The 15127-nt window shown below is 49.8% G+C and overlaps 1 long non-coding RNA gene across 2 annotated transcripts in view; it reads left to right on the top strand.

Moving 5' to 3' along the window:
• LOC134969036 (uncharacterized) overlaps positions 1-15127 on the top strand; it is a 60632-nt gene that overhangs the window by 18198 nt on the left and 27307 nt on the right. For both annotated transcript variants that reach the window (XR_010189380.1, XR_010189379.1), the window contains exon 3: positions 2463-2549. This is a non-coding gene — a long non-coding RNA (uncharacterized LOC134969036). The remainder of the gene's footprint in view (positions 1-2462; positions 2550-15127) is intronic.

The following is a 15127-nucleotide window of genomic DNA, read 5'->3' as shown; positions in this document are numbered from 1 at the left end:
TTTGGGGTTTTTTCTGTTGCTCTTAGCAACATCATTTCAGGTGCTCCACATGTTAAATCACTACACATCGCTTCATTGTCCGCTCTATTCCATCTGAGCATTCCTGACACTAGGGAGACACCCAATTCCTGAGCCTTTGGGCTTCTCCGTTCACTTTGTGTTTATTAGTTATTCCATCACCTCCTGTGTATGTTATGTTATACTGTCTGTGAGTTTGTTTGCTTCGCTTCCCTCTCTGTTCATACACCGGTATACTCCTGTTAGCACTGGTGTGCGTAACACAAACAAATCTTATTGACTTTTTTGACTCTGTGATGAAAATAATAGATCAAGGGGGAGCTGTAGATGTAGCATATCTAGACTTTAGTAAGGCATTTGACACTGTCCCACATCGCAGACTGCTAAATAAACTTGAAAGCCTGGGGGTGGATTATAAATCAGTTAAATGGATAAGAACCTGGTTGCAGGGTAGGAAACAGACTGTCGTAGTTAATGGAGTGCAATCTATGGAGGGAAATGTTACCAGTGGAGTACTCCAGGGATCTGTACTTGGTCCAGTTCTCTTTAATATCTTTGTTGGTGACATTGCAGATGGTATTGGAGGGAAGATATGCCTTTTTGCAGATGATACAAAGATATGCAACAGGGTAGACACACCGGGAGGGGTCAAACAAATGATTAATGACCTAGGTAGGCTTGAGAAATGGTCAAGAACGTGGCAACTACAGTTTAATGCTAAAAAATGCAAAATCATGCACTTGGGTCTCAAAAACCGAAAGGCTAAGTATAGTATCAAGGGTACTATAATGGAAACTACTGAGGAGGAAAGAGATTTAGGAGTCATTATTTCAAGTGACTTGAAGGCAGGAAAGCAATGCAACAAAGCAATGAGAAAGGCAAGTCAGATGCTTGGTTGCATAGGGAGAGGAATCAGTAGCAGGAAAAAAGAAGTGATAATGCCACTGTATAGGTCATTGGTACGGCCCCATCTGGAATACTGTGTCCAGTTCTGGAGACCCTATCTCCAGAAGGATATAAATACATTAGAGAGTGTACAAAGAAGGGCAACTAAAATGGTGCATGGCCTACATCACAAAACTTACCCGGAAAGGCTAAAAGATCTTAACATGTATAGTTTGGAGGAGAGAAGGGAAAGGGGGGACATGATAGAAACTTTCAAATATATCAAGGGTCTTAAAGTTCAGGAGGGAAACATTCTTCAAAGGAAAAGAAGTATTAGAACTCGAGGGCATACATTGAGACTGGAGGGGGGGAGGTTCAGGGGAAATTTAAGGAAAAATTACTTCACAGAAAGGGTAGTGGATAAGTGGAATAACCTCCCATCAGAGGTGGTAGAGGCTAAGACTGTAGGGCAATTTAAACATGCTTGGGATAGGCATATGAATATCCTTACAAAGAATTAAGGTTAAAAAAGGGTTGAGATTGCCTAAAGGATAAAATAAAAAAGGGGCAGACAAGATGGGCCAAGTGATTCTTATCTGCCGTCAAATTCTATGTTTCTATGGGGGTCATTCCGAGTTGTTCGCTCGCAAGCTGCTTTTAGCAGCTTTGCACACGCTAAGCCGCCGCCTACTGGGAGTGAATCTTAGCTTATTAAAATTGCGAACGAAAGATTAGCAGAATTGCGAATAGACACTTCTTAGCAGTTTCTGAGTAGCTCCAGACTTACTCGGCATCTGCGATCAGTTCAGTCAGTTTCGTTCCTGGTTTGACGTCACAAACACACCCAGCGTTTGCCCAGACACTCCTCCGTTTCTCCAGCCACTCCCGCGTTTTTCCCAGAAACGGTAGCGTTTTTTCGCACACACCCATAAAACGGCCAGTTTCCGCCCAGAAACACCCACTTCCTGTCAATCACATTACGATCACCAGAACGAAGAAAAAACCTCGTAATGCCGTGAGTAAAAAACCTAACTGCATAGCAAATTTACTTGGCGCAGTCGCACTGCGGACATTGCGCATGCGCATTAGCGACTAATCGCTCCGTTGCGAGAAAAAAATAACGAGCGAACAACTCGGAATGACCCCCTATGTTTCTATATCTGGCAACTTTTTGTGAATCGCATAAACTTATACCCGAACGTCTCAGGATTTTGTAGTCAGAGACTCCCTTTGATGGACCGACAACGCCATCTAGTGGCTTATTAGTATACTGTTTGAATATTCCTGAACCAGCTTTTCTAAATTACAGTTTCAGTATTGATGTTCTGTAAAGCACTTATGTTGACGTATTGATATGTTTATGTTTACTATACAAATGATATGTGATACAAGGTAAGTGCCTTTCTGAAACGTATTAGGTTTAATAACCAACTCAAACCACCTGAAATGGTGACTACAATAAACCTTTGTTACCGTGTCCCACCGTAGTTATCCTTTTACACCTGGGGGGTATTGTCTGTCCTGGGGTATCTCCATCCTTCTGACCAAATCCTATACAGGTGTTCCAAGCAGATTTCAGCAGGCGTCGCGGCAAATAAGAACAGGACTACCAGACAGGTCGCAACTAGATGGGTGTGAAATTACAGGTACGCTGACATGTTACACCTACATCTGAAGTTGTTTATTATTTATTTAATTTTTATTAACAGTTTCTTATATAGCGCAGCATATTCGGTTGCGCTTTACAATTAGAACAACAGTAATAGAAACAAAACTGGGTAAAAACAGATAGACATAGAGCTAGGAAGGCCCTGCTTGCAAGCTTACAATCTATAGGGAAATAGGCATTGATACACAAGGATAGATGCTATCTATTGCATAATGGTCCACCAGATTGCTAGGTTCTTAATGGATTGTATGATATGATCACCCCGCAATGTTGGCCAAGTGTCAGGAGGGTGTGAGAGTAAAGAAAGACAAGATATGTGATGTTATGTGTACTGTACAGAGAGGATGTAATTGGATAGGGAAGCACTGAAGGTTATGTGGGTGGGTCTGGAATTTAATAGGCTTGTCTGAAGAGGTGAGTTTTCAGGGAATGTTTAAAGGTTTGGAGACTAGAGGCGTGTCTTATTGTGCATGGGAGGGCATTCCACAGAGTGGGTGAAGTCCGTATAAAGTCCTGTAATTTTGAGTGTGAACAAGTAATGCATGTGGATGAGAGACGCAGGTCTTGTGCAGAGCGGAGAGGTCAGATAGGGAGATATATTGAGATGAGTGAAGAGATGTAGGTTGGTGCAGTTTGGTTAATAGCCTTGTATGTCAGTAAAAGTATTTTATATTTAATACGGTAGAATACCGGTAACCAATGGAGGGACTGACAGAGCGGATCTGCCGATGATGAACCTCTAGCGAGGAAGATTAGCCTCACAGCTGCATTCAAAATAGATTGTAGTGGTGAGAGCCCATGTTTGGGAAGACCGGTCAGGAGATTATTACAATAATCAATGAGGGAGATAATGAGAGCATGGTTTAGAGTTTTTGCTGTGTCTTGTGGATGATATGGTCGTATTTTGGATATATTTCTTAGATGTATGTAACATGATCTTGAGACAGATTGAATGTGGGGAACAAAGGACAGATCAGAGTCAAGAATGACACCTAGGCAGCGAGCTTGTGGAGTAGGGATGATTGCCGAGTTCTCAACAGTGATAGAGATATCAGGTTGGTAACTACTATTAGCTGGTGGAAATATAATTAATTCTGTTTTGGAAATATTAAGTTTGAGGTGGTGAGATGACATCCAAGTGACATGGCCCAATACAGATGGTGACAAATCTGGGAAGGATAGGTAGATTTGAGTATCATCCACATACAGATGGTACTGAAATCCGAAAGAGTTGACTAGTTTGCCAAGAGATGTGGTATAGAGAAAAGCAGAGGACCTATGATTGAGCCTTGCGGTACTCCAACTGAGAGAGGTAGCGAAGAGGAGGTGGAATCAGAGAAAGGAACACTAGTAGACAGGTACCACGCCTCCTGTTATAGCCCCGCCCCCTTTTAATTGTGTTTGATATAAAACTGATATCACATGATATAAAACTAATATCAAAAGATCATTGATTTACTATTGAGAAAAAATTTCAGCCCTTAGACAATCAGCTCATAAATTAAATGGCTAACCGAAAAAAAGCTGATGAAAAAAGCATATTACACTTTGTTAAACCCAAGAAGTTATTGCGGCGTTGATAAATATTATAAGGCGAATAAAGACATGTTTAAAAGAAGCGATGTTAAAAAATGGTTACAACAAGGTATTTATACGCTGCATAAGCCGGCACGAAAAACCTATAAAAGGAACATGATATGCGTATCGGATATAAATCAGCAGTGGCAATGCAATCTGGTCTCATTCATAGACCTCGCAAAGTACAGCTTTAAATATATATTAACCACTAGGTGCTTCATCGCACCCTACGGGCGCTCTTCACACCATCGGAAGGGGCTGCGCCCCTTTAACCCCTGCAGAGACGCGGGACGTCGGGGAGGGGACACAAAGACGCGGGGCGGCGGGGAGGAGACAGACGGGGAGGGGACACAAAGATGCGGGGCGGGGACACAGAGACGCAGGGCAGGGACACAGAGATGCAGGGTGGCAGGGAGGGGATACAGAGAGGCGGCAGGGAGGGGACGCAGAGAGGCGGGGCTTAGGGAGGGGAGGCAGATACGCGGGGCGGCAGGGAGGGGAGGCAGAGATACGGGCAGCAGGGAGGGGACGCAGAGACGCGGGGAGGGAGGGGACGCAGGGTACCAGGGAGGGGACGCAGAGATGTGGGGTGGCAGGGAGGGGACGCAGAGAGGCGGCAGGGAGGGGACGCAGAGAGGCGGGGCGGCAGGGAGGGGAGGCAGATACGCGGGGCGGCAGGGAAGGGACGCAGAGACGCGGGGCGGCAGGGAGGGGACGCAGAGAGGTGGAGCGGCAGGGAGGGGACGCAGAGACGCAGGAAAGGGACACAGACGCGGGGCAGCAGGGAGGGGACGCAGAGATGCGGGCGGCAGGGAGGGGACGCAGAGATGCGGGCGGCAGGGAGGGGACGCAGAGAGGCGGGCGGCAGGGAGGGGACGCAGAGAGGCGGGCGGCAGTGAGGGGACGCAGAGATGCGGGCGGCAGAGAGGGGAGGTAGAGACGCGGGGCGGCAGGGAGGGGACGCAGAGACGCGGGGTACCAGGGAGGGGACGCAGAGACGCGGGCGGCAGGGAGGGGATAGAGAGATGTGGGGCTGCAGGGAGCGGACACAGAGACGTGGGCGGCAGGGAGGGGACGTAGAGACGCGGGTGTCAGGGAGTGGAAGCAGAGACGCAGGGAGAGGACGCATAGATGCGGGCGGCAGGGAGGGGACGCAGATACGCTGGGCGGCAGGGAGGGAATAGAGAGACGTGGGGCGGCAGGGAGGGGACGCAGAGACGCGGGCGGCAGGGAGGGGACGTAGAGCCGCGGGTGGCAGGGAGGGGACGCAGAGACGCGGGCGGCAGGGAGGGGACGCAGAGACGCGGGCGGCAGGGAGGGGACGCAGAGATGCGGGCGGCAGGGAGGGGACGCAGAGACGCGTGGTGGCAGGGAGGGGACACAGAGACGCGGGGCGGCAGGGAGGGGATGCGGGGCGGCACGGAAGGGACGCAGAGACGCGGGGCGGCAGGGAGGGAATGCAGAGACGCGGGGCGGCAGGGAGGGAACGCAGAGACGCGGGGCGGCAGGGAGGGAACGCAGAGACGCGGGGCGGCAGTGAGGGAACGCAGAGACGCGGGGCGGCAGGGAGGGAACGCAGAGACGCGGGGCGGCAGGGAGGGGATGCAGAGACGCGGGGCGGCAGGGAGGGGGCGCAGAGACGCGGGGCGGCAGGGAGGGGACGCAGAGACGCGGGGCGGCAGGGAGGGGACGCAGAGACGCGGGGCGGCAGGGAGGGGATGCAGAGACGCGGGGCGGCAGGGAGGGGACGCAGAGACGCGGGGCGACAGGGAGGGAATGCAGAGAAGCGGGGCGGCAGGGAGGGAACGCAGAGACGCGGGGCGGCAGGGAGGGAACGCAGAGACGCGGCAGGGAGGGGACGCGGGGCGGCAGGGAAGGAACACAGAGACGCGGGGCGGCAGGGAGGGAACGCAGAGACGCAGGGAGGGGATGCAGGGCGGCAGGGAGGGGACGCAGGGCGTCAGGGAGGGGACGCAGAGACGCGGGGCGGCAGAGAGGGGACGCAGAGACGCGGGGCGACAGCGAGGGAATGCAGAGAAGTGGGGCGGCAGGGAGGGGACGCAGAGCGGCAGGGAGGGGATGCAGAGACGCAGGGAGGGGATGCAGAGACGCGGGGGGCGGCAGGGAGGGGACGCAGAGACGCGGGGGGCGGCAGGGAGGGGACGCAGAGAGGCGGAGCTGCCTGTGCACCCTCACCTGTGAAGTTGGTGTAGCGGCCGCATTAGCAGGTGCGCTGTCCCCCGTCTCTGGCCTGTGGAGCCGGCAACCCAGGCCCTGTGGTGTACAGTCCGGGAATCTGGGGATGGTGGGAGGCAGCGTTGTGTTCGGTGTGCGGAGGAGGCAGCGGGTGTCTGTACCGGCGCAGGGGGGGCTATGAAGCCTTCTCCTGCGCCACCCGTCCCTCCTGATGTGTATGGCAGCGGCAGCAGTTACAGGCGCGGGTGATGCTGCGCCGTAACTGCAATCTCTTCATCCGTTGTGCGGACGGCGTGTGGCGGGACAGTGGGTCCCAGGCGCGGCTGCAGTGCGGGAGCTGGCGTTGGGGGGGTGTGGAGGGCGGGAGGGGTGGTGCGGGCTGCGGCTGTCTGGTCGGCCGTGGTGCGGGCGGCAGGGCCCAGCCACCGTGTCCGTGGCGCGGATGGCTGTGGGAGGTGCTGGCTTGTGCGGCGGGTGGGTGCGGTGGGTTAGGCTGGGCAGTGTGTGCTGGTGAGTTATGCAGGCGTCGGGGTCGGGGGTGTCTGGGCTGTCAGTGGCTGCTTGAGGGGGGTTTGGGGGGGGTGGTGCGGGTGGAATTGGGGTGTAGGTGGCACGGGAGGGGTCTGTGGTTACCTGGCAGTGTGGGGTGTCCATGCCCTGGTGGCTTTTGGCTCAGTGGCAAACGCAGGATTTTCATGGGGGGGTTTCCGTGCGCGCGCGTGTATGTGTGTGTGTGCTCGTAATTGAGTAGCCAGCACACTGCACAAGCTGTACGTATATATATATATATATATATATATATACACATATACATACGTACATACACACACACACACATACATATATATATATACACACACACACACACACATAGAACATCTGTACATAGACATACACACATACTGTACACAGCATACATGTGTACACACACAGTTTACATGCACACATCATACACACACAGTATACATACTAACAATATACATGCAAACATACAAACATAGTATACATGCACACAGCCACACACGCACAGTATACATGCACACAACACACAGTACACATGCATACAGCATATATACATACACACACAGCATACATAGGCCCTCATTCCGAGTTGTTCGCTCGGTATTTTTCATCGCATCGCAATGAAAATCCGCTTAGTACGCATGCGCAATGTTCGCACTGCGACTGCGCCAAGTAACTTTGCTATGTAGAAAGTATTTTTACTCACGGCTTTTTCATCGCTCCGGCGAACGTAATGTGATTGACAGGAAATGGGTGTTACTGGGCGGAAACACGGCGTTTCAGGGGCGTGTGGCTGAAAACGCTACCGTTTCCGGAAAAAACGCAGGAGTGGCTGGAGAAACGGTGGGAGTGCCTGGGCGAACGCTGGGTGTGTTTGTGACGTCAACCAGGAACGACAAGCACTGAACTGATCGCACAGGCAGAGTAAGTCTGGAGCTACTCTGAAACTGCTAAGTAGTTAGTAATCGCAATATTGCGAATACATCGGTCGCAATTTTAAGAAGCTAAGATTCACTCCCAGTAGGCGGCGGCTTAGCGTGTGTAACTCTGCTAAATTCGCCTTGCGACCGATCAACTCGGAATGAGGGCCATAGTTACTCACTATACATGCACACAGCATACTGTACATACACACAGTATACATGCACACACAGTACACATGCATACAGCATATATACATACACACACTATATATGCACACAGCAAACATACATAGTTACACACACACACTATACATGTACTTAGCATACATACATACATTAATACACACACACACTATACATTTTACATAGCAATACACACATCCATTAACATTGAACAGAACCCCCTCCTCACCTTACACTACAGTGGGAGCCGAAAACAGCAGACACTGCCTCACGTAGCTCTGTCTCATGGCCCCTTGAACTGCCTGAGAGGAGCTGCGCGCTTCCGCTGCAGCTCCCCCTACAGGCAGCCAGCAGCGGCAGCAGCCAGGTTCACATTGTCACTCGGACAGTGTAAAGAGGAGGGAGCTGCTGCATAAGCTTCTCCTCATTTAAAAAAAAAAAATTTGGACGGGAGCGCCGATGGATCGGAGACCAGGGGGGGTTTCTAGTAGAGATGAGCGGGTTCGGTTTCTCTGAATCCGAACCCGCACGAACTTCATGTTTTTTTCACGGGTCCGAGCAGACTCGGATCCTCCCGCCTTGCTCGGTTAACCCGAGCGCGCCCGAACGTCATCATGACGCTGTCGGATTCTCGCGAGACTCGGATTCTATATAAGGAGCCGCGCGTCGCCGCCATTTTCACACGTGCATTGAGATTGATAGGGAGAGGACGTGGCTGGCGTCCTCTCCATTTAGATTAGGGTTGAGAGAGAGAGAGAGAGATTGACCTGAGGCTGTGATACTGTAGAAGAGAGTGCAGAGTTTAGTGACTGACGACCACAGTGACCACCAGACAGTGCAGTTGTTTGTTTTATTTAATATATCCGTTCTCTGCCTGAAAAAAACGATACACACAGTGACTCAGTCACATACCATATCTGTGTGCACTGCTCAGCCCAGTGTGCTGCATCAATGTATATATATATCTGACTGTGCTCAGCTCACACAGCTTATAATTGTGGGGGAGACTGGGGAGCACTGCAGTGCCAGTTATAGGTTATAGCAGGAGCCAGGAGTACATAATATTATATTAAAATTAAACAGTGCACACTTTTGCTGCAGGAGTGCCACTGCCAGTGTGACTAGTGACCAGTGACCTGACCACCAGTATATATAATATTAGTAGTATACTATCTCTTTATCAACCAGTCTATATTAGCAGCAGACACAGTACAGTGCGGTAGTTCACGGCTGTGGCTACCTCTGTGTCGGCACTCGGCAGCCCGTCCATAATTGTATATACCACCTAACCGTGGTTTTTTTTTCTTTCTTTATACATACATACTAGTTACGAGTATACTATCTCTTTATCAACCAGTCTATATTAGCAGCAGACACAGTACAGTGCGGTAGTTCACGGCTGTGGCTACCTCTGTGTCGGCACTCGGCAGCCCGTCCATAATTGTATATACCACCTAACCGTGGTTTTTTTTTCTTTCTTTATACATACATACTAGTTACGAGTATACTATCTCTTTATCAACCAGTCTATATATTAGCAGCAGACACAGTACAGTGCGGTAGTTCACGGCTGTGGCTACCTCTGTGTCGGCACTCGGCAGCCCGTCCATAATTGTATATACCACCTAACCGTGGTTTTTTTTTCTTTCTTTATACATACATACTAGTTACGAGTATACTATCTCTTTATCAACCAGTCTATATATTAGCAGCAGACACAGTACAGTGCGGTAGTTCACGGCTGTGGCTACCTCTGTGTCGGCACTCGGCAGCCCGTCCATAATTGTATATACCACCTAACCGTGGTTTTTTTTTCTTTCTTTATAGTCATACTAGTTACGAGTATACTATCTCTTTATCAACCAGTCTATATTAGCAGCAGACACAGTACAGTGCGGTAGTTCACGGCTGTGGCTACCTCTGTGTCGGCACTCGGCAGCCCGTCCATAATTGTATATACCACCTAACCGTGGTTTTTTTTTCTTTCTTTATACATACATACTAGTTACGAGTATACTATCTCTTTATCAACCAGTCTATATTAGCAGCAGACACAGTACAGTGCGGTAGTTCACGGCTGTGGCTACCTCTGTGTCGGCACTCGGCAGCCCGTCCATAATTGTATATACCACCTAACCGTGGTTTTTTTTTCTTTCTTTATAGTCATACTAGTTACGAGTATACTATCTCTTTATCAACCAGTCTATATTAGCAGCAGACACAGTACAGTGCGGTAGTTCACGACTGTGGCTACCTCTGTGTCGGCACTCGGCAGCCCGTTCATAATTGTATATACCACCTAACCGTGGTTTTTTTTTCTTTCTTTATACATACATACTAGTTACGAGTATACTATCTCTTTATCAACCAGTCTATATTAGCAGCAGACACAGTACAGTGCGGTAGTTCACGGCTGTGGCTACCTCTGTGTCGGCACTCGGCAGCCCGTCCATAATTGTATATACCACCTAACCGTGTTTTTTTTTTCTTTCTTTATACATACATACTAGTTACGAGTATACTATCTCTTTATCAACCAGTCTATATTAGCAGCAGACACAGTACAGTGCGGTAGTTCACGGCTGTGGCTACCTCTGTGTCGGCACTCGGCAGCCCGTCCATAATTGTATATACCACCTAACCGTGGTTTTTTTTTCTTTCTTTATACATACATACTAGTTACGAGTATACTATCTCTTTATCAACCAGTCTATATATTAGCAGCAGACACAGTACAGTGCGGTAGTTCACGGCTGTGGCTACCTCTGTGTCGGCACTCGGCAGCCCGTCCATAATTGTATATACCACCTAACCGTGGTTTTTTTTTTCTTTCTTTATACATACATACTAGTTACGAGTATACTATCTCTTTATCAACCAGTCTATATATTAGCAGCAGACACAGTACAGTGCGGTAGTTCACGGCTGTGGCTACCTTTGTGTCGGCACTCGGCAGCCCGTCCATAATTGTATATACCACCTAACCGTGGTTTTTTTTTCTTTCTTTATACATACATACTAGTTACGAGTATACTATCTCTTTATCAACCAGTCTATATATTAGCAGCAGACACAGTACAGTGCGGTAGTTCACGGCTGTGGCTACCTCTGTATCGGCACTCGGCAGCCCGTCCATAATTGTATACTAGTATCCAATCCATCCATCTCCATTGTTTACCTGAGGTGCCTTTTAGTTGTGCCTATTAAAATATGGAGAACAAAAATGTTGAGGTTCCAAAATTAAGGAAAGATCAAGATCCACTTCCACCTCGTGCTGAAGCTGCTGCCACTAGTCATGGCCGAGACGATGAAATGCCAGCAACGTCGTCTGCCAAGGCCGATGCCCAATGTCATAGTACAGAGCATGTCAAATCCAAAACACCAAATATCAGTAAAAAAAGGACTCCAAAACCTAAAATAAAATTGTCGGAGGAGAAGCGTAAACTTGCCAATATGCCATTTACCACACGGAGTGGCAAGGAACGGCTGAGGCCCTGGCCTATGTTCATGGCTAGTGGTTCAGCTTCACATGAGGATGGAAGCACTCAGCCTCTCGCTAGAAAAATGAAAAGACTAAAGCTGGCAAAAGCAGTAGCACCGCAAAGAACTGTGCGTTCTTCGAAATCCCAAATCCACAAGGAGAGTCCGACTCCAATTGTGTCGGTTGCGATGCCTGACCTTCCCAACACTGGACGTGAAGAGCATGCGCCTTCCACCATTTGCACGCCCCCTGCAAGTGATGGAAGGAGCACCCGCAGTCCAGTTCCTGATAGTCAGATTGAAGATGTCAGTGTTGAAGTACACCAGGATGAGGAGGATATGGGTGTTGCTGGCGCTGGGGAGGAAATTGACCAGGAGGATTCTGATGGTGAGGTGGTTTGTTTAAGTCAGGCACCCGGGGAGACACCTGTTGTCCGTGGTAGGAATATGGCCGTTGACATGCCTGGTGAAAATACCAAAAAAATCAGCTCTTCGGTGTGGAAGTATTTCACCAGAAATGCGGACAACAGGTGTCAAGCCGTGTGTTCCCTTTGTCAAGCTGTAATAAGTAGGGGTAAGGACGTTAACCACCTCGGAACATCCTCCCTTATACGTCACCTGCAGCGCATTCATAATAAGTCAGTGACAAGTTCAAAAACTTGGGCCGACAGCGGAAGCAGTCCACTGACCAGTAAATCCCTTCCTCTTGTAACCAAGCTCACGCAAACCACCCCACCAACTCCCTCAGTGTCAATTTCCTCCTTCCCCAGGAATGCCAATAGTCCTGCAGGCCATGTCACTGGCAATTCTGACGATTCCTCTCCTGCCTGGGATTCCTCCGATGCATCCTTGCGTGTAACGCCTACTGCTGCTGGCGCTGCTGTTGTTGCTGCTGGGAGTCGATGGTCATCCCAGAGGGGAAGTCGTAAGACGACTTTTACTACTTCCACCAAGCAATTGACTGTCCAACAGTCCTTTGCGAGGAAGATGAAATATCACAGCAGTCATCCTACTGCAAAGCGGATAACTGAGGCCTTGACATCCTGGGTGGTGAGAAACGTGGTTCCGGTATCCATCATTACTGCAGAGCCAACTAGAGACTTGTTGGAGGTACTGTGTCCCCGGTACCAAATACCATCTAGGTTCCATTTCTCTAGGCAGGCGATACCGAAAATGTACACAGACCTCAGAAAAAGAGTCACCAGTGTCCTAAAAAATGCAGCTGTACCCAATGTCCACTTAACCACGGACATGTGGACAAGTGGAGCAGGGCAGGGTCAGGACTATATGACTGTGACAGCCCACTGGGTAGATGTATGGACTCCCGTCGCAAGAACAGCAGCGGCGGCACCAGTAGCAGCATCTCGCAAACGCCAACTCTTTCCTAGGCAGGCTACGCTTTGTATCACCGGTTTCCAGAATACGCACACAGCTGAAAACCTCTTACGGCAACTGAGGAAGATCATCGCGGAATGGCTTACCCCAATTGGACTCTCCTGTGGATTTGTGGCATCGGACAACGCCAGCAATATTGTGTGTGCATTAAATCTGGGCCAATTCCAGCACGTCCCATGTTTTGCACATACCTTGAATTTGGTGGTGCAGAATTTTTTAAAAAACGACAGGGGCGTGCAAGAGATGCTGTCGGTGGCCAGAAGAATTGCGGGACACTTTCGGCGTACAGGCACCACGTACAGAAGACTGGAGCACCACCAAAAACTACTGAACCTGCCCTGCCATCATCTGAAGCAAGAAGTGGTAACGAGGTGGAATTCAACCCTGTATATGCTTCAGAGGTTGGAGGAGCAGCAAAAGGCCATTCAAGCCTATACAATTGAGCACGATATAGGAGGTGGGATGCACCTGTCTCAAGCGCAGTGGAGAATGATTTCAACGTTGTGCAAGGTTCTGATGCCCTTTGAACTTGCCACACGTGAAGTCAGTTCAGACACTGCCAGCCTGAGTCAGGTCATTCCCCTCATCAGGCTTTTGCAGAAGAAGCTGGAGACATTGAAGGAGGAGCTAACACGGAGCGATTCCGCTAGGCATGTGGGACTTGTGGATGGAGCCCTTAATTCGCTTAGCAAGGATTCACGGGTGGTCAATCTGTTGAAATCAGAGCACTACATTTTGGCCACCGTGCTCGATCCTAGATTTAAAGCCTACCTTGGATCTCTCTTTCCGGCAGACACAAGTCTGCTGGGGTTCAAACACCTGCTGGTGAGTAAATTGTCAAGTCAAGCGGAACGCGACCTGTCAACAACATCTCCTCCTTCACATTCTCCCGCAACTGGGGGTGCGAGGAAAAGGCTCAGAATTCCGAGCCCACCCGCTGGCGGTGATGCAGGGCAGTCTGGAGCGACTGCTGATGCTGACATCTGGTCCGGACTGAAGGACCTGACAACGATTACGGACATGTCGTCTACTGTCACTGCATATGATTCTCTCCCCATTGAAAGAATGGTGGAGGATTATATGAGTGACCGCATCCAAGTAGGCACGTCACACAGTCCGTACTTATACTGGCAGGAAAAAGAGGCAATTTGGAGGCCCTTGCACAAACTGGCTTTATTCTACCTAAGTTGCCCTCCCACAAGTGTGTACTCCGAAAGAGTGTTTAGTGCCGCCGCTCACCTTGTCAGCAATCGGCGTACGAGGTTACATCCAGAAAATGTGGAGAAGATGATGTTCATTAAAATGAATTATAATCAATTCCTCCGTGGAGACATTGACCAGCAGCAATTGCCTCCACAAAGTACACAGGGAGCTGAGATGGTGGATTCCAGTGGGGACGAATTGATAATCTGTGAGGAGGGGGATGTACACGGTGATATATCGGAGGATGATGATGAGGTGGACATCTTGCCTCTGTAGAGCCAGTTTGTGCAAGGAGAGATTAATTGCTTCTTTTTTGGTGGGGGTCCAAACCAACCCGTCATATCAGTCACAGTCGTGTGGCAGACCCTGTCACTGAAATGATGGGTTGGTTAAAGTGTGCATGTCCTGTTTATACAACATACGGGTGGGTGGGAGGGCCCAAGGACAATTCCATCTTGCACCTCTTTTTTCTTTTCTTTTTCTTTGCGTCATGTGCTGTTTGGGGAGGGTTTTTTGGAAGGGACATCCTGCGTGACACTGCAGTGCCACTCCTAGATGGGCCCGGTGTTTGTGTCGGCCACTAGGGTCGCTTATCTTACTCACACAGCTACCTCATTGCGCCTCTTTTTTTCTTTGCGTCATGTGCTGTTTGGGGAGGGTTTTTTGGAAGGGACATCCTGCGTGACACTGCAGTGCCACTCCTAGATGGGCCCGGTGTTTGTGTCGGCCACTAGGGTCGCTTATCTTACTCACACAGCTACCTCATTGCGCCTCTTTTTTTCTTTGCGTCATGTGCTGTTTGGGGAGGGTTTTTTGGAAGGGACATCCTGCGTGACACTGCAGTGCCACTCCTAGATGGGCCCGGTGTTTGTGTCGGCCACTAGGGTCGCTTATCTTACTCACACAGCTACCTCATTGCGCCTCTTTTTTTCTTTGCGTCATGTGCTGTTTGGGGAGGGTTTTTTGGAAGGGACATCCTGCGTGACACTGCAGTGACACTCCTAGATGGGCCCGGTGTTTGTGTCGGCCACTAGGGTCGCTTATCTTACTCACACAGCTACCTCATTGCGCCTCT

The sequence above is a fragment of the Pseudophryne corroboree genome, chromosome 11, assembly GCF_028390025.1.
Source record: "Pseudophryne corroboree isolate aPseCor3 chromosome 11, aPseCor3.hap2, whole genome shotgun sequence".
Classification (NCBI taxonomy): Eukaryota; Metazoa; Chordata; class Amphibia; order Anura; family Myobatrachidae; genus Pseudophryne; species Pseudophryne corroboree.
Note: the sequence above shows the minus strand (reverse complement) of the source record. Positions and strands in the feature narration are given on the sequence as shown.